Source organism: Strigops habroptila, chromosome 11, assembly GCF_004027225.2.
Source record: "Strigops habroptila isolate Jane chromosome 11, bStrHab1.2.pri, whole genome shotgun sequence".
Taxonomy (NCBI): Eukaryota; Metazoa; Chordata; class Aves; order Psittaciformes; family Psittacidae; genus Strigops; species Strigops habroptila.
In genome coordinates, this window is record NC_046360.1 from 25636330 (window position 1) to 25656876 (window position 20547).

At 37.3% G+C, this 20547-nt stretch overlaps 1 protein-coding gene across 1 annotated transcript in view; it reads right to left on the reverse strand.

Moving 5' to 3' along the window:
• Positions 1-20547, reverse strand: part of IL17RD (interleukin 17 receptor D) — a 52747-nt gene that overhangs the window by 25505 nt on the left and 6695 nt on the right. The window lies entirely within an intron of this gene.

Genomic DNA, 20547 nt, shown 5'->3' on the forward strand with positions numbered 1-20547 from the left:
TATCAGAAGTTTAAACGGAGAGAAGGAATGACACTGCCAAGCACTGCGGTCATAGCACTTCAGCTCTATTTTCTTGGTGAAGGCCATTTTCAGGAAAGAAATTAAAAGGTAGGAGCAAAACAGCACAACAACTGATTAAAGAGAACTCATCACCTCCCAGACACTCCTCAGCTCAGAACAGGTGCCTGATGGACACTCTTACCTATTTGTGTATTGGGCAAACTGACCCTCTGCAATTCCAGCACATGCAGAATTTACCTATAATCATGTCATCCTTTTTTCATAAGTCTAATATTATTCAATGCTCACAAGAACTACACAGAACTCAAAGCTTAACACAAACTGAGGTACAGTAAGCCATGGTTATGTAAAATGGCTTATGGCCTGGTTCATCAGTGCACCCAAATTGTATACTGGAGAAAATTACTATAGAGAGAGTATCAACATCCAGTGTCTAGATACATGCCCACATCTATCCTTCCTTAATTTATCTTATTCAGATATAATTATATGTAATTTATGTTTCTGTGCCTGATATAACTCCTGTGGAATTTATATTTCCATGTGCTTTGTGTCTTACGTGGTTTAGGTACTGGATTACTTTTCTGTTGTATCCTTTTCATGTGAGAGGCCTCAGTCATTTTAACATGTATTGTAAACCTTTTAAAGAAAGTCTTGCTGTGAAGAACTTAATTAGACAAAAACACAGATGGAGAATTTAAATTTCAATCTTCCCATTGATTATTGGCTAAAATCAACAACTAGCTAATGAAGAACACATGAAACAGTGGATTTCCAACTGAAATAATTCAGATGATATATCTCATGACTTTTCCAGTAGAAGTGCATATTGTAGAAATCCATTACACTACATCAGACACCTTTTTCTATTATCAAATACTCTTAAAGCAGATACTGCCATTCTTGCCAAGTGTCACAGAAACTGAGGACCAACCAGAGAACTCTTGCATTACTCTCCCAAGGAGGAGTCCAGACAGATACGCAGACTGGTGAGTCTGCTCTCTCTTCTACAGTTATGGAAAAGAACTCCAGAGATGCAACACCTTATCCTTCAGAAATCACTGAAATTGGTTATGAAACACAAAATGTTGCATCACCCTCACCAGACACAAAGTTGAAAACTGGAACAATGATTCTTATGGAGTAGTATCATTTGCCCTGAAAGGCAAATAACATCATATTTACCATTATCATTAAAAAAATACCACCCACTGACATAGAATTGTACCTGGGTTTACTACTACGATGTAAAGAGCAGAAGGTAATAGTATAAAGGGACTCAAACAATAATTGGATGTTGTCAGGATCACTCCTAAATATTCACTCTGTCACTTAATAGTCAGAACCAGGCAGTTAGAAAGAAAAACAAGGTATGAGTTACCTTTTAAAAAAAAGTAAAATGCTACATAAAGGATGAAAGCAAATCAAATCTTGATAATATTGTTAGAAGTTAAATTTGTAATCTCACTTTCTTCTTAGGTGGCTTTTCATTTGTTTAACTTTGGTTTAGTTTGGCATTAAACACGCTGTTACACAAAACTGTTTCCTGAAGCAGGAAGGCATAGAGGTTTTTTTAGTCTTAACTCTTCTATTAATACCTGTTCTATTCTGACTCATTTTCTGTTTTTCTTAAACTACGTAAAATGTCATTTAACTTACTACTACAGCAAAACAATGACATTGTGTTTGATTAAAAGAAAGAAAAAGGACAAAAAGGAAACTATTGACTTTTCATATTTATAAATGCAGATAAACATCAAATAAATTAATTTTTACCTGTCTTTGTTTCCTAGAGCTGAAGTTTTGAGACACAAATTTCACCAAACCCCTCAGAAAATTAGCACAAGCCATTTAATTCATTAGATCAGATCTTTTATATCCTGTATTTTTAAAAAGTAGAATGTAGCAGTGTTTTCATGGCACCTTTAATTGCATTTCTGCTGGGATTATGGTGACATCATAAAAAATGTAACAGTTAAGAAGAAATCAATGTATCACAATCGTTAATAAAGTAGATGCAAAAAGTAAATATAAAATAAGGCAAACTCAGCTGAACTTAAGCAGCACGTGAGACTTACTCGTTGTAAAAACTTGCTCCAAAGTGTACAAAAGTTGAAAAAAGGCAGCAGTAATTTGTGATAGAATGAGGATCACCATAAAGTGTTGAACTAGATAACCGTCATATCAGTAAATAAGCTAAACCATGTAAGCTGGACAGACAATTCCATTATGCTAAACTTTGGTATTAATCCTACAAGTAGTTAGTGCTCTAAGTTTAAAAATATACTCTTCCAGGAAGCAGTCCCTTGTTTTAAGCCATAAAGTAATTGCGCTATTTAAATGGCTGATAGCTAAGACAATTTGTTTAGAGCATCATACTTTAAGACTGTAAATACTAATGTTATGGCCTTAGGGCTCCACATTCTCAGTTAATTAACCACTAACATTTGTTGAATTTACATGCAGCTTGTAATTTATTCTGAACCTTACTAGAAAGCAAGTCTCCATTGCCTGGAGCTTTATCTACAAAATCCCTTTGGTCCACATACTTCTATGCACACTGACTGAGAAGGAATACATAGGAAAGAAAACAGACAAAACATCTTTTATCAAGAACTATAGACCACTGATCTTTAAACAGATAATCGAAGTTGAAATGCACACAGATTAAATTACAAATAACCTTATCTGTTAAAAAGCGAGTGTGTGGGCATATTATCCACAACATTAAACCTCAGATCATGCGAGCTCAAAGCACAGAACTCCACAGAAAACATAGTAAGCTAAGATCCAAATCCTGCATCTATGTTGGGCATTTCCATCTCATATCACATACCTCAAATCACAGAAATCAGGGTTGGATCTGTTCCTCAATCCACATGAACAGCTTGAATAGGTAACATTAAGATCCTAAGATACCCTAGATGAGCACTGTTCTGAATAACACGAATACACATCATCTCCTGAAGAACTAATAACCCATTTGGATGTTCAAGGCATGTGCGGGCGTTTTATTTAAATACCCATCTTTCAACATGTATTAATAAGAGGCAAAGACTATTACATGAAGTTAACCTGTATTTTTGCTCGTTTATATTTTTCTAATACCTACCCTTCATTTATGGTAACAACTTAATGAAATGTACTTACAACAAATCTTTCTATCCCATTACTAGGCCAGAGAGTTAGGACTACATTTCCAGAAATAAAGTTAAAAGTAAATTTTTAACCACAGGAACTAAATGTGTCTCCAAGAAAAGTTACATTTAACTAATGTCTGCCATCAGAGGCATGGATTAAATACAATGGAAAGAAATAAAAAATCTGCTTAATTTTTATTGTTGAACTTTTCCCTCTTCCTTTTAATCTAGAACATAGAGTGTTTCATATTTGAAAGCAACATCTCTTTTTTATATTTGACAATTCCTGCCAGACACAGCATTGGTGATTTCAGAATTGTCCTATGAAGAATTGTCCTATTTGTATTATATTTACAAATAATATTGAAATATACTCCAACATTCAACTGTTGTTGAGCAAACACACTTCCATTTAATAAAGGCAATATGGGGCACTGTCAGGCAGCCACTTCAACATCAATACTAGGAAACAGAGATAGATGCTAACACTAATTACAGAGATCTGGTAAAGGAGGTAGGAAATCACCATCCCTCAAGCATAGCCTTGTGCACCAGACCAAAACAGTAATCATGATTCATTTTTCATATGTTGTTAATCAACGCACACATGGTCCTAATTTCATGCTCCCACGAGGCAAACTCAAGGGACAATTGTTTTTGAACTCTAACATCAAGATGAATAATCAATGTTTATCATACTCATTGCTCAGTAAACTAAAAGCTTTATATTTGACATCTGCTCTTTTTATTGTAAAGCTTTCTGATGCTTTCACCCAAGTTAAAATATTTTCTATTCCTTGAGTCATCAGTAAACAGATTATCTGTACTATTTATACACCTGCATTTTGGATGGTTTCCAACAGAATATAACAAAATACATAATCCATGCTAATATTTGCTTTATAACTTGTGTGTATTACCTTGACTGCAGAACGAATTCTAAACCCTGGCTGGCTGGGTTTGTACTGTTCTAATTCTCTATAACAAAACAGGAAAAAAAAAAGCTACTTCACATAAGAATCTGGGAAATGTAACTTTCTTTTAAGAATAAGATGTAATACTTATTTTCCTAAACCAAACATAAGGAACTCATACTCCATTTGTGTAATAATTGTCCTGACCTTTTATGATCATTATCTTTTTTCACAAAATGACAACATTATCCATGGTTTTATGGTTGACTTCCCACACAGGTAATTACATTTTGTTTGAACAAATTCTTCTGCCATTTCACTAGATATGGGTTTCTCAAGTTCCTCCGATCATGAAAGGATATCGAATTGAACAGCTGCTGACTTAAACCCTGTCAGAGAATGAGGTGGTTCCCAAATGTATGCACATATGCTAGCTAGCTTCATGGGGATCTTTTAGGATTTTCGGGGTGAAACATGCTGACTGAAGATCCCAAATTGTAGCATATCTAAAAAAAAACCAAAACAAAAAACCCAAAGAACCAAACCAAACCCCAAATCAAAGCAAAAAGAAACAACCCACAAAAACCACCAACAGTAGAAATGCCTTTTCATTATGCCTCATTCCTGGATATTTTAGTTGTTATTGAAAAAAGGCAATGTGGAAGGTTACCTTAAGACATTAGTCAGTCTGATAATAAGAAATCACGTAAGGAAGAAATACTACAAAAGGTATTTACAGCCTGACCACTACACAACATGGCTCCATGCAGCTGTTCACTGACCGCATGTCAACTGGTTCACTGGAGGAACAGACGGCTCCTAAAGCCACAATCTAACAACAACAGAAGCAAGTTTCATCTCTACTGTTTGCCGCCTACCGTGAAAATCTTAAATCTCCGAGTCAAACCCAGGAATTCAATGCAGCAAAGCCTGGCAGAAAAAGGGCACCAGCTCTAATTTCTCTCATGCAATTTGCAGGTTTGCCTAAGAAGTTTCCTATAGTTTGCCCTGTCACGCTTATTTTTTTCCCAACTTTCAAAATTTGGTAAATTAAACTTTCAACTTTCAAATTAGATTTCCAACTTTCAGTTTGGTAAATTAAAAACTTTAAAAAAATCCACACAAAAGCCCCAAAAATCAACAGAATAAATATTTTCAAACAATGCACATTTCCCACAAACACTACAGAAATGTCTAAAGATATCTGGACAAAAGCCAAAAGTCTGTATTTCAACCAATGCTCTCTTAACTGTGGGATATGACCCCTAGCAGGGGAGTTGGGAGAAAAGATGAGGTGTTTGGGAAGGGGAGGGGGAGACAAAGCCATGCCAAGACAGGTGCACAAATGGTGATTGTGACTGGGAAGGAAGGGGGGTGCAAATGGGAAAGTTGTTTTTAGAGGAACCCAAGTCAAATAAGTTTGAGAAACACTGACTTGTGCTATAAACAACAAATAAACAGAGTAATTCACATCTGAAATAATGGAGGAGGAGAAATGAATGCAGCTTACTGGTTCATGTACAACACAGCACACTGTAAAATGAACAAGCTAGCTAATTATTCCACTCAAAGAATAGATGTCTTATTAGTCTGAATAGTAACTTGGGAAGTTACTATTCACAGGGTCCCTCACACTTAGAGGAACAATTGCATAAGCTCTGGATTTTAGCTTGTGCTCCAGCACTTCTAAACTAACCTGTCTAGGAAACAACTAAATAATGTATTTTCATTCATTTAGTTGAATGTTCACTTAATGTGCAAACATGCAGAGCCACAAACTGAGGCCCGGACTTTCTCCCCCAAAGATATTCAAAGAGAATTAGAAGACAATCAAGAAAAGGTTTCAAGAGATGACTGAAGCATGAGAGAACAATGGATATATTATTTATATTAATATATATAATATATATGTAGATGTTCATTCATTCATTCTGCTTACCACATTAAGAAATTATGTAGCTTTCAAAGGAGAGAACACAAGGAAAGCAAAGAACAATACTTCAGAGCTAAGAACTGTATCTTTCAACTGTGTCTTTGCTGCTTCTCCTAAATCAGTAAGTACTTCCAAGCCAGCCAGATCCAAAAAGAAAGTTTTTCCCTTTAAAGCTTAGCATATGCAATGGCACCTGGAGAACAAATACAGGAACTCATTTCCAAAATCATAAATAGTTCACTAATAGTGTACTGCTGCCAGATTCCTACCTTTCAAATTGGAAACTCCTCGCACGAGCTCTTTCTTTGATCCCAGGTTTCATCCAAAGAAACAGAAAATCTGTGAAAGTAACTAGAACTGACTTCACAGGTTCAGTTTTAAGCTTCATCCAGCACACAATTCACCATTTTAGCTATTTCAGCGTGGCTTCTTTTGTTCTTCACTTCTCAATCTAATGCCAAAGTGCACACAAAAACCCCCATACAATTCTGAGAGAAACTGTCATCAAATGTGGATTAATTGCTTTATTCATAACTGTTCTACCTAAAAAATTCTAATCTGAAATGTACGGCATTGCTGGAGATTTTAATTGCAAACAAACCTAGAGCAAGCAGACTGGAGATACTCCATCTGCAGTACAGGGTGAGTTTATCTGATTTGTAACTTTTGAAAGTGATAAGAACAGCTGCTTGCAAGGAAATCTTTAAAGCAGAACATTACATAAAGGCTGGAATGTGAAAAATTTGACATAACACGTCTATTTTGTTTTGTGTGTATTCACATAACATCTCTCCCCAAACCTAATCCTTCTCCTGTATTATTCTGAAGTCACTGCAATCCTTTAAGAGCTTTGCATTTGGAAACTATGAAATGCATAATCTTAGAGACTTAATTCTTACTTACATGAATGAAACATACAGGCACAACTAAGCAAATTATTGCATATTCACAGGAGCTCGTGACTATAAAGAAAACTAATGCACATTGGTTTTGTAGGACCAACATATAACTAGCCCAAAGTTTTGGTTCTGAGCAATATGAATGCAAGGTGATTTACCAATAACTCCATTTCACTGATTAGAGTGCCACAGAACTCATAAAACTTAAAGTAGATCGGATTTGGGATTGTTCCATCTTAATCCCTCCCTTTGAAGTAATGCAATTATTTTGGACATAAAACCCTATTCTTAGGGACTTAGAAACACACAATTGTAGTCATCCATAAGATTTTAAAACTGAGAATTCATAAGCAGTATGGTTCAAGTCCAGGAACAATCAACTACCTGCTTGCCAAAATCCCATGTTCTAGCTTTAAAGCATCTTTCACCATTCCCCCAACAGTATTCTTAATACCTCACATGAAACTTGTTTTTGTAGATGAAGTAAAAAACAACTACCTTTAAAATGATATGCACATTTCTTCCCTAAGTTATGATCCTTGTGAGCTTAAAAAGGCTCAGGCATGAGAAGCTAGGAATTTACAAGGGATAGGCATATACCCTGTAGCAATGAAAAGGTACTCATCACTGATTTCAATATCATGAGGGACATAAGAATAACAACATACCAAAAAGCACCACATTTACTCCATATACATGCTATGTAATCCCCTCATCAAAAGTGAGCGGCATATGGCTACAGCTTCAGAACGGACTGATACAACTGTATCAGACATCTGGATGGGGAAAAAAAAACCTCAAACCAGCAAAAATGGAGGGACCATTATGTCAAACACAATGAGTGAAAATACTTCTTGGTTAGAAGTAAAAGTTCTTGTGCATCAACTATACTAATAAAATAAATTACCTTTCCCTATAAATCTGCCCCCAGGAAGCAATCAAGTATTCCTCCCTTTCTTCCTTTCACGAAGTTAATGGACAAGCTGGATAAGCTGGCTTCCTGCAGAGCCAGAAACAAAGTCTTGGTTATGCTGCCCTTCCTTCTAACGTGTTAGAGGTACAGGCTTTGGCTCCTTCCCTACTACGCATCGTTACTCCCCCCTCCCCGAGACAAGCATGCAGAGATCCTTGTTGCTGAACTATGTAGTAGTTGGGGGGGGAGGGGGGAGACACACCACACGTGTTTTAGCTAATACATTTCTTCTTAAAGCCTCTGTCTAGTCCTGGTCCACAGAGAAGATGAAAATTACTCCCACAGCTTAAGAAGAAATACATTCAGCAGTGAGGATTAGAAGGTCTGGTGCTTACTACATACTGAGGATCCATGTGGTTGAACTTCAGAGACACAGGCAGATACATTTGGTGGCTGCAGTTTTAAAGCTTCAGCTGCCAGGGAATTTATACACTCCTGGTTACCCTCTGTGGAGTACAGCCATCATATCTGCAGCCAAAAAACCTCAATTTGGAATGTGTCAGAAATACACGTAAAGCTGTACAAACACTTCTGATCCACCTGAAGAATACCTGGATGAAATAATTGTCAAATATTCCAATTACACTGGCCCCTCTCTGCAAGCAAACTGGAGCTTCCCCACTCACAGCCATTGAAGTAGGAAAAGCTCTGCCAAATAATGATCAGCACCAGGAATTTGAACACAACAAAATAAAACCATCCAAAATACAGCTTTCTGAGGAGACCTCCTTAGAATGCTTCTGAGAACTGCCAATCTTGAATAAAGTTTACCTCAGAATCCACCTGATCATCAAGGCTGACTTTCTTCTCCTAGAGTTCTGATTTTCACACTCTGCAAAATCCATGCATTTTGTCCCTAACTGTGCTATTCAACGATGACTTATATAGAATAGCTTCTGCCACCAAGATTGTTGAGGCTTTTCACAATGAAAAAAGGATGAAGAGAAGCCAGAACACATTCAAATATTCCTGTGTACTCATCTCTCTTCAGTACTTGGATTTGAAAAGCATTAAGTATTGCTAAATCTTACTGTTCGAAAAAAAAAAAAAATCAAGGAAATGTTTGTGTTCTAAGTATATCTGTGCTGGCAAACTCTTTCGGCATTATGTGATATCAAGTCTTTGGAGGTTTTTAACTACTAAAAAAGGGAACCTAAATACAATTTTTTTAACAGAAATTTAATGTTTGAAATGGTATTGAAACTCCAGCCTGACTGCATTCAGTTTCCACTAATAAAAGTCACACCCTATGGCTATCACACTTTATAATACACTTGAACAAGTAAAACAGTTTAAGAGATGCATTTTTCCTACGTATTTCATGTTAAGTGCTTTTGAAAGTAGGCCAAAGCAAAGGTTACACGTTCTATCCATACAGTACTTGGCTAGTTCATAACTGCCATTTTCATACTAATTAATACACTACTTGACATGAAATGTGATAGCTGGTAAAACACTGACACAACCTGTATCACGACCTGCCGGGGCTTTAAATTACTTCAGTGGTGCCACTTGCTTAACTACTCTTTAAAAACTCTTCCAGTATTTTCATTCTAAATCTTTTTCATGAGGGATACAAAGTTCCTAGAAGCTTGGAGCACTTTTTGGGTTTGTATTATTGGTTAAAATTGGATTAGCCAATTAAAAAGAAAACTCTGGCAAAGAAAATCTACATCTTGATACCATTTCACTTTTCAGTCAATGCAGCTTTCTTCTAAATGATAAATTCCCATTCTTACTAATAAATAATAATAGGAAATCACACCCTGGGAAAAGTAACAGGAACCCTAAAATCAAATGTCTGATGTGCAAACGCAGGCTTGGCAAACGGGTCTACTCTCATGGCCTACTCCGAGCAGATGCAGGAATGGTACAAAGTGCATTTAGCCTCAGGAAAAATACCACTGCTGTGCTGCTCTAAAGAAACCCCTCTGGTTTCCACACAAGCAGCACCAATAAGATCCAGACTCATTCCATGCTAAGTCCTTACGAGTGAAAGGAACCCAAAGAGAGGGTATCCTAAACTGTAATTTCACCTACCTCACTAAAATTGCTAGAAATTAAAAAATAATTTTAGAATATGTATGAAACATCAGCTGTTCAAGCGAAAAAAAATCAGCAAAGACTTATTTTCTTACCTAGCACTTCTATTGTGGTGACACTGGAAAGGCCAAGCTAGGCTAGGTGCCAGGGTGCAAGAGGCTGTAACTGATCATCACCATCGCATATTTTACAATGTCCACAGACCAGCGTGTTCCTGTGGCGTCGCACATATTGGAACGGAGGATGGTGACAATCCTAAAGCCTTAGGGCTGAACAAAGGTTCTCAATCTCACTTTTCTTCTCACCTAATTGTCTGTGAAACACCTTATGAAGCGCTAACCATCAAAAAATCGACAACAACAAAACCACCCCACAAACACTTTTTGCCCTGCATTTTGAACAGAAGATTCATCTTGTGATCTCTCCCTGCTCAGAGACTTGGGAAACACAGATTCATTTCCTGCTTTATCCATACTCTATCTAGACGACTTCAAGGAAGCCATTTAAAACCTTTTGTGCCTTAGCCTCTCATCTGTAAAATGGGATAACAGAATTTCCCTTCCTCCAGTTGTCTATGAAATAACTTCAGATAGCAAAGTACTCGGAGAAAGGACTGCCATTTATCCTGTGCCCACATACACACCACTCACTCGGCATCATGAGATGCAGATTTCACTTCATGTCCTTTGATGATATCCATAGTAACAACTTTTACAACAAATCCATAGTTTAAACTTTTCCTTTCTTTAAAAGGGGAGTGCTTTGGGTTTACATATAGATTTTATTATTTTTTTGGTCTACACCTCAGATAGCTAATAAAGCTTTTCTAAACTGCCCAAGTTAAGTAACAAATCTTGACCCTACTAAGATTTGGTTTTCGGGTATGCAAACCAGAAAAATCCCATGCACCCAAATAACTTAGTTGATGCAGTTGATAAGGTAAGGCTTGACTGTGAAAGAAAATGGATGCACAGTATTCCACATTGTAATTTGCGGATTATTGGCTTGAGCTGTTTTGATTAGTAATAAGGTGTGAGGTTAAGTTATTGTAATAGAATAATCAGGGTAAGTGGTAATAAATGCTTATATAAATTTGACAAGAACTATTTGAAACCTAAAATATAATCTACTGAGGTTTAGAGGGGGAAAAAAAAATCTGTAAAATATTTAGGGATGAGCAAAGGAACAAAGGTCACATTCACAGTGGCAGTACACTGAGCTTTCCACAAGGTGATGTTCAAGACGCTGAACTACAAGCTAGCAGAAATAAGAGTGTCAAGTCAGATGTCAAATCATCTGCTCTGATTTTAGTGACAGGGCTTATTAACTTTTCTCTTGACTTTTAAGTAAATAGTTAGCTTTGTGTAACAATTTTACCATGATTGGACAGGAACCAATCAAGCAAACACAGCAAGTATTATTTGGACCCTATTTTATCTTTGTCTAATCTGACAATGTTTGTTACTCTAGCCCAGATCCTCCAAGGCATGAGACACGCCAAATTGACTGCTCACCCATGTTCTGTAAAATAACGAATAAAAGGCTTCAAAACAGATTTCTCTCTTTACAAAGACATGTCACATCAAGGTACACACACTCTCGGAAGGAAAGCGATCAAATTAAACTTCTATAGTTTCTCTTTGAACACTACCATGAATTCCATTTTTCTTCCACCTCAACTTAGTCAAAGCATACAATAAAACGTGATTAATTAGTTGAAAGCCAAGGACTCAAATGAAAATTATCCATCAGACTCAGCACTCACATGGCCGCTCCATGGTACCGTTTTCTTCTCATATGCTCTTCTCACATCATTTTCCTCAAAATAACACCAGATAAGCTGGTTTGCACCGGAAAAGTTAAACTGACACCCCTCTTGTAACAAATGAATTTTAATCAGTCCCATACAGTATCTGTAAAAAAACCCTATCTTTTAAAGAAGGAAATACACAATTGTTTCCAAACTTTTTATAATCACATTTTAATGCACGATAGGATGAAAATGAAAAATTGAATATTTCAGGATGTTAACACATGCTGAAGATAAAAATGTGGAACATTTCTCCTCCTGGTTATAATGTCCCCTGGATGACCAGCAAACATTTACACTGATCTAGAGATGCAAGAACCATTTTTACAGAAGGGCGTTGCTGGGACTCTGGCTAACTCTGGCCAGCCTGAAGTGCCAGCCCCAAGACACCCGCAATCAACACAGCAAGAGGATCAAGCATTGGAACAGACTGCCCAGGGAAGTGGTGGAGTCGCCATCCTTGGGGGTATTTAAAAGATGTGTAGATGTGGAACCTGGGCACATGGTTTAGTGGTAGACTTGGCAATGCTGGGTTAACAGTAAGACTCTATGATCTTAAAGGTCTTTTCCAACCTAAACAATTCTATGATTCTGCAATTCTTTTAAATGCTTTAAATACTTTAAAATGTAAAGCTGTTCAAATACTACTTAACACATGAAAAACATACAGAAACTTCAATCTGACTGCTTGAAGTTTCCATTAATAAGGTTACAATCCATGGATCTCACACTTCAGAACACACTTCCAAAGGAGACAACTTGAAGAAATCCATTAAGCTGAAAGAACCCAATCATCACATTGGAGTTCACACTGTTAAAAAAAAAACCAATTACAAATACAAAGACTTTGAAGCAGTTTGGCCACCACACAATAACTCATCAAACTGCTGTTCACTTGGCTTGTATAGATAATGACCTGAAAATACATTATTACTATTCCTTCTGCCTTGAAAAGGTTAAGGGATCAGTACTGAGATACAAAGCATGATACTAATAAGTAGTATCTTTATATAAAATACTATAAAGCAAAAAGTATTTGAAAAAAATTATACTGTTCTTAAATAAAATACTTCTATTACATCAATATTCACAGTGATTTTTCTGAAATCAGACACTTTTTGCCCTAGACCATAGGATTGAAGCGATTTGAAATGGAAATATTTCCTGTCCACTCACTGCCAGTTTCTGTTCCCAGAGTGATATAACAGATGACATTCAGTACAATAAATTCTTTTATTAACCATAAATTTGAGGCTGCTTTAGGGATTTGAAGTGTTCAGTTTCATGCTGAAAAAATGTAATGTTATCCACAGACCATCAGCATGTATAACAAAAACAGAGCCACAGGTTATAGGACTTTGATCAAATGATGAAAAAAAGATCTTTTGAATTCAAAAATACTTGGAAAAGCATCTACAATAATTTTTAACCTCTTATTTTTAGACACACACACACTAACTGATCCTTTTCTGTAGGAAACAATCACTTTAACAAAAGACTTTACATACAAAGTCAATACCATGAACACGTTTCCTTCTAGCAATTATGTTATTTAAGAAACCAGAACTGCAACATAAGTTTAAAGAGCTTAAGCATTTAAATACACAGATTAAAAAGTTAAACTGAACTGGTATTTCTCTCAAACTTTCACTTGAATTCTTTTTATCAAAGTTAAACTGAATATATAAACATATAATCCTAAAACATTGCACAGGAAGATAATACAATACAGAACATAAGATCCTTTCAGTTTAAACCTTCATGTCTAGTAAAATAAAATTACATTATTGTAGTAAATTGAGAAGTGAATCCAAAGGCCAGCACATTTCACTTCCAATATACGTGATAACTTACAACAGCAACACTACTGATTGCAAAATATAAACATGGAAATGATTCTTTTCTCCCTTGCAACAAAACCTAACCTTATTGGAGGGAAAATGGGGAATTCATAACTATAAATCAACTTTCCACACACAAGCATGCAAATAAACTACTGGAGTTTAAAAATTGCTAACCTCTGCAGTTAAATGGAATATAAAATATAATAACTAAAACATATATACCAAATGTCACGTGGCTACACTGAAGAACAATCATCCACATCTATCAGCACTGTCGGATGAGACTGGGGTTATTCTATCGCTTATTTTGTGGCTTTGATTCCTACACTTACTGCCAGAATGTAATAAAAGTCTGTCCTCACAGCTCATTCTTTAGTGAGCTGAATGTCCCATTTTCAAACCTCTGCATGACATTTCACGGCTAGTGGTCCTTACTGAAAGAGAACCCCAAAAGTGAATGGCATGATTAGTGAATTACTCTTACAAATGCAACTATACGGAGAAACCTAAGCTATCTCAACCTGCATTATTCCTAACTAATGAATAAAAGATAAAGGTTTGGTTTCCATTGATGTTCTGCAGCAGCAAAAGAATAATAACTTTTCACCTGTGAGGGTCAGGGTGAGTTAGGTGTTTGCTTTGTCTTTTTGATTCTTAACTTTTTTTGTGGTTAACTTATTACTCCTGTCAGAAGGTAAACTAAGGTAAAGATAATTACTAAACACCACCAACATAATTTGCTGAAAAATATTTAAACAATAAAGCATGATAGTGATTCTTTGAAAATTATCTTATTAAATACTTTTTATTATACAACAGAAAAAGTAAAACATTCTATATTTTTTTAGAACATCAGACTATCCCTCTGACCCTTTCTTCTTTTGGGGGCTGTTAATACATGCCTTGTGAAGCAGCATCAGGAGGCCTCAGAGAAAATTCTGATGCAATAAAGTCAAAGCTCTTTATAACAGGGAATAATCCTTAACTGTACTCCACAACTACACAAATTTGCTCATAGATACTGTACTAATAGGAGATGCTGTCTTCAGAGCAAGACAAGCAACAGAAACTTAAAGACCTAGTGGGTCATTCTGTAATTTTAGTGGTAATCTGCCCAAATTCCATTCACAAACTATAGGTTGTATAGTGAAGTCCCCCCCTCGGGTTACAAATGAATACCCTGCCCTTCATTTCCTGGCAGGAAGGGTTGTATAGCGTTACCGTGCACTCTGTTCCACCACAGAGCTGGCTGCAGTTCAACAGCCGCTGATGTGATTTCTGAATCATTATCATCTTCTTGCTTGTGAAAAAGTCACTGTTGAAAAAACATTCACACGAAAATTCTTGTATAATTTAAATTTTTGTATAATTTAAACTTATATGTATAAGTTTCATATATGCATGTTTCATATATGCTTAGTAAACCAACTTCGAACTCTTTTGATGAAATACTTTTTTACAGGTATCTAAATTAACACACCTCAAGGGTGGGAATTTTAAAAGTACCTGAACAGTTACATGGAGCACTGACTTCACCACAAAATTAGCTTAGGGATTTCCCAACTCCCCTGTCCAGTCCTTGGCTCTTCCTTCATGCTATAGTTCACCACTTCCGGACATATGCCTAACACATCTGCACGGGGACCTCATTTTATTCATGCCATCAAAATGACCCCAGTTGTGAAAAGAAGGAAAGGAAAAAAAGAAAAGTAGGGGTACTTTCAATTCAAACAGCTTTAATAATGTGATTTACAATGCAGCTCACAAACAGGTGCATTAAAACAGGTGGGGAGGGAAGAGCAAACAGTAAGACCAAAGTGGGAGGAAGCAGATGGGAGTGAAAATTTCACTAACCAGCTTCACTGCTGAGTCAATATAAAATGTAACTACACCCTGAGCCACAAAAGAGAACAAATCCCATTGAAAGTTAATAGGAGTTAGGGCACTCCATTCTTTTTCAGAATCTCACTCCAAGCTTCTAAGGATCTGTTCACACTTACAGGGTGAACTTAAATCACCCATTTATACCCCATATCTCTAAGACTTCAAGTGAAAGAAGCCCAGCACAAGCTTGAAAACTTTGCTAAAGGGTTTGTGATTCAGCAACACCCCCTTCCCACACCATATTTAAAGCTCATCCAGACAGAGCAGTCTTCATGCTCAGAGTAAATTGCACAAATTACTGGTTCCAACTTCCATCCTCATTTTGTTACTACTGCCTGTAATTAGGGGCAAGCCCAGACAAGGAGATAACACTGATCTCTGTAGAAACTGGAAGAGTATGAAGCAGCGCACACAGGCTTTACCAGGGCTTTTAGACAAAGATATGGACTGGCACCTGAACAGCTCAGACAGGGAAGTTGTCTGGGCACAGCTTTACCCAAAGTTACTGTGGTGCATTTAAAAAAAATATAATAAAATCTATCCCTCAGGGCCTGTTTGTAGAAGAAGTTTATTACTATGTGATAAACCAAGATGTAACTTCACACTGCACTACCTACTCTATGACCAACTGCCTATATGGGTTGTTCCAGGACACACCTACGCCATATTGAGACTGAAGAGAGCTGTTATCAAGAAAGCCTAAGGATCAGCAGCTGCCGTGCCAGCAAACTGCTCTGCTTTGGGGCAGCCCTGAACACAGGTATGATGCCCCACTAACACTGCTATCCTGCTTCTGGTAGTCAGTTCCCTGGCTCCAAGTTCACCCCACTGCCTGCAGCACTGCACTGCACTGAGAAGATCCACCCAAAAACTTTCCACATGGGATTAATTTTGGAAGTGAACGGGTGTCCCAGTTTAGTGGGTAGTAATGTTGCCTTAGACACAAAGAAGCAGCACAAGAGGCGGCTTCATTTCCAACTGTGCAAAGCACACAGCTTCTGCACTGAGGACAGTCACAGCCACCGAGTGCTGGGTAACCACACAGCATCAAGCCACCTGAGGTGTAAAAGACAAAATCCCATCAGAACGGAAGTTAAAGTTTTGCCACTGATTTGAACAGGTACAATTTTAGCTCTTTATACAAAACAAAAAAACTCAAACAACAGAAACAAAAAAACACTCAACAAAACCCTCAGTATTCTATGTTTAAAAGGAAAACCGGTTGGAGTGTTGTGTCCACAAGTAGGTGACAAATAGAGGCCTGCATACAGTTTGTGAAATCATTGTATAAAATAAAAGATAATGTGACTACTAAAAGTCTCTAAAGTTGTATTTTTTTAATGCTTTCTGAGTCCAGGCCAGTCACACCTGGAACACACATGTTGAACTGAGCAGCTGATAGCTTCTAGTTTTAACAATTTAGAAGATTTACTGTTTGGACCTAAACATTCCCCTATTCTGCCTTCCTACTAGCTGAACTAAATTCACACACAGTTTTAATCTGCATTTATAACAAAAACAATTTTTATCCTGTAAAATTAAAATTATAAAGGGGACTTTTACAAATGTGATTACTTTTTGGAACTCTATATGCAACCAGACAAAACTTCACTTCTATGGCTATGCAAACACAAAAGAAAGTTTCCTTTCATGAATCCTAGAATCTAACCTAAAAGCTCGTTTTAAGCTTGGAGTTCTATAACTGTAGAGGAAAATATTAGAAACATACATAAATGTTTGTTATAAATACAAAACTCTAGAAAATAAGTTGATTTTATAAAGGTAGCATGCATTTTAAGTGACAATATTATGAGTTTAGGATTCCCATGGAGGACTAAAACCCTCCATTTGAAAATACAAAGCAAAATTAATTAGAAAACACAGTTTGAGTGAAAAGTATTCTTGCAAAGAGTTCTTAGAAAGGATCACCTTGAATGTGTTTGATGCTGAGGAGACGCCATAACTTTTCTTCACACAAAAGCAGTCATCAACAGAGCACAACCAGATGTTAAGTTTTCTTTTCTTAGTTTTTGTAAACCTCTGTGACCTCCCTCAAATTAAAAAAGGGAATAGCATTTTTAAAGCCACAGGAGCTATCATTAGTGAAGCATTCTAAGGATTTTCATTAATTCATAGCCAGCCAACCAGGAATTTTCCCACAGCCGTACACAAAAAAAGTCAGAGAAGTCACTGATTGCTTGGTTGGATTTGAATGTAGTCAGAAGTAAGATCAGAAATATCTAGTCCCTCCCACTGGTAGGAGAGCGAAGAACATAGGGAAGGTCAGAAATTAAAATCCAAATCTGCCCACCAACCATGAGGAAAATCTGGCATTGCCATATTGCTGTGGGTATAGAAACAGTTATTACATAGAATTTTGCGAAGCAAGAGATTTCATATAGAGAGCTTGACAGAAATCAGTTCTTCGGAAACCTTTAAGCACAGAAGGTGCAGTTCCAAGCAGAACTGTGTGCCTATCATCGCCTCCACACAGCACCCTCAAGACTCATACTGATGCTGTCTAGTTGTTAAGTGTGACACCACCCATTATAGCAACTTATGACCTGATACACAGGTTTAGTTGGAGGCCTTTGAACTCTGCATGTTCCCATTTGTCCCTTATAGTTTCTGTCAGCCCAGGGTTCCAGCACAGAAGGAGCTTGTACTTCCCATGTTAGATCATCAAAATACAAAGGTTACAGAAAACAGAAGAATACATTTCAGCAGTGCTTCCCTTGAAGACATTACAATGACCACTGCATTCCTGTGACATGTTATACTCTGTACAGCATTTGTACAGGAAAAGCAAAAGGCCAGGTACATACTCAAAGGCTGCTGGCTTGTAGACTCCATGCTGCCAACAAGAAGGTGCATCTGTCAACACAGAGGTCATGATTTCACAGCTACCTCTGTACACTGTCAGGTCACCAAGGGGTACCTTTGATTCAGATCAGTCATGGACACATGACAACTCCAATTCTGTTGAATTAATGAGAACATACATTTCAGAGTTTATACTTTCAGGCCTGCAAGAAGATGATATCTGATCGACCATGAAACTCGTAGGACAAAGCTCTCACACTTATTTGGGCACATAGAGAATAAGTAGCATGAGTGATGTGCTCCAAAACCAGATTTACTGTCTTGCTGAATAACAGCCCAAGACCAGATCCATAAAAGGGTGCTCATGCATCTACAGCTTTAAACTTGAAGCAACATGAAGTATCATAACGTGCATTTAACAGATTGCTGACATATGTTCCATATGCTCAATATCCATTTATGTACTACTGATAGATTTTGACACTTCACTGAAAGCGTTGCTCACTTGTCTTGTAGCCAGCATCAATGCTTTTCATGCAGTAGGTGAGAGATCAGTCATCTTCTTTCTACCTCTCCTAGAAGTGCCTGGCCCTCTCCCAAAAGGCCTTGATGGCTATTCAGAGGTACAGAGTCATACCAGTGAAATGCCAGAGCAAGAATTCCCTGATCATCTAAAGGAAGGCAATCCCTACCCCTTACGTTCTGCATCATGCACACGTGCAGGCTGATACCAAAATCGATCTTATTTCATCTCTACATAAACCTATTCAAAAGGTTTTGCTAGCCATGATTCCAGCCCTAATTATTGCTAACAAAGGATTTCATACTTAACTGTTTTATCCTCCCCATTTTAGATTAAGGAACTCATCTATGGTCATTAATGGACTGTTTAATTCAAGTTAAAGGGGGGGTTCAACGTACTGGATGGCTCTGGCAGGAGCAGACACCTACTTTCCTAAGCCAATACAAAGAATTCATCCACCTGTTTGAAGGCATTCATCACCTCCTGCCTAAAGAGCCTACCAGTGAATGAAAGGGGCTTAAAAAGTGTGGAAACAGCCACTTAATAGCTGTCTTTTACTAGAATCTAACAAAGCATTTTGAGTTTCAAATGTGTGAAAAATCCTCAACACCCAAAAATGGGAAAAAATGTGGGTGACCACTGAATGGGATAGCAAATTAGGATGCAGACACTGCCTAGCCAGAGAATTAAGTTCCTTTTGCTATCCCCTTACTACCTGAATGAGACATCAACAGAGTACCAAGAGGCAGTGTTCTGGTACACCCATAGGATTTTTGCACCATTATCAGCACAAGGAATAGTAAGAAATAGTAAGTCTGAAACAATTCTTCAAAGCCAGTAGTGATATAATGCTGTAAAAGCCTTCAAGTGAGATAAAATTCCAAAGAATACAGTATCTCCTAAAATGTGGGCTAGTTCTTGCTAAACCTCTAATCCAAGTTTTAGTTACTTTTAATCAAGTCAAACTTTGAAAGACTCTATCTGCACAGCAGTGAGAGGTGACAGGAGGACTAAACAATGATGTGACTTGTTCCTGTGGCTTCATGTACTATTGCTTGTATTACCTGTTAAAACATTGTTATTAACATAAAAACCTGCTTGTTAATCTGCAAATTTCCTTATGTTGGTCTGGAATCTGCTTCTGTGGGGCTTCCTCGGTGGGTTCCTGCAGTTTGTTGGGGTTTTTTGTATTATTTTTTTGAAAAAAAAAAAAAATTCCAAATAACTGAAATTTGTTCTTAGAACATCCTTTAGTTGACTTGCCCACGTGACCTATTCTAGAACTTATTCCAGAACCATCCGCTAAGCCTCATCTTGTACTGTTTGTACCATGACAGGCTCCTCTAGTGCTGTTTCCATCTCTTTCGCCTCCAATCCTGCTCTGTTTGGAAGCCTAAAGACTGGACTTTGGGCAGGGATGAGAATTTAGTCAAACCCTGCACAGATATGACTGGCAGTCACTGCTGGACTGGCAGCTGCTCTAACCTGCCTTGTCATAAATGTTCCACTTTTTAGTGCTCTTTCTACTGGATAGGCTTTAGCTAAACTGACTTCCAACAACTCCTCTGGGGTACCATTAAATCGCAGCGAGCTTGTTTCCTCAGAATCATGTTCTTCACTGCAGTCACACAATAAATTAACCAGAAGCGCACTGCTATTCTTCAGTCAAGACACAGTGCCTTTGGACAGTATCTCCCAAGGTACTTAACTGATCTACCTAAGAGAACAGGCTCCATGAAC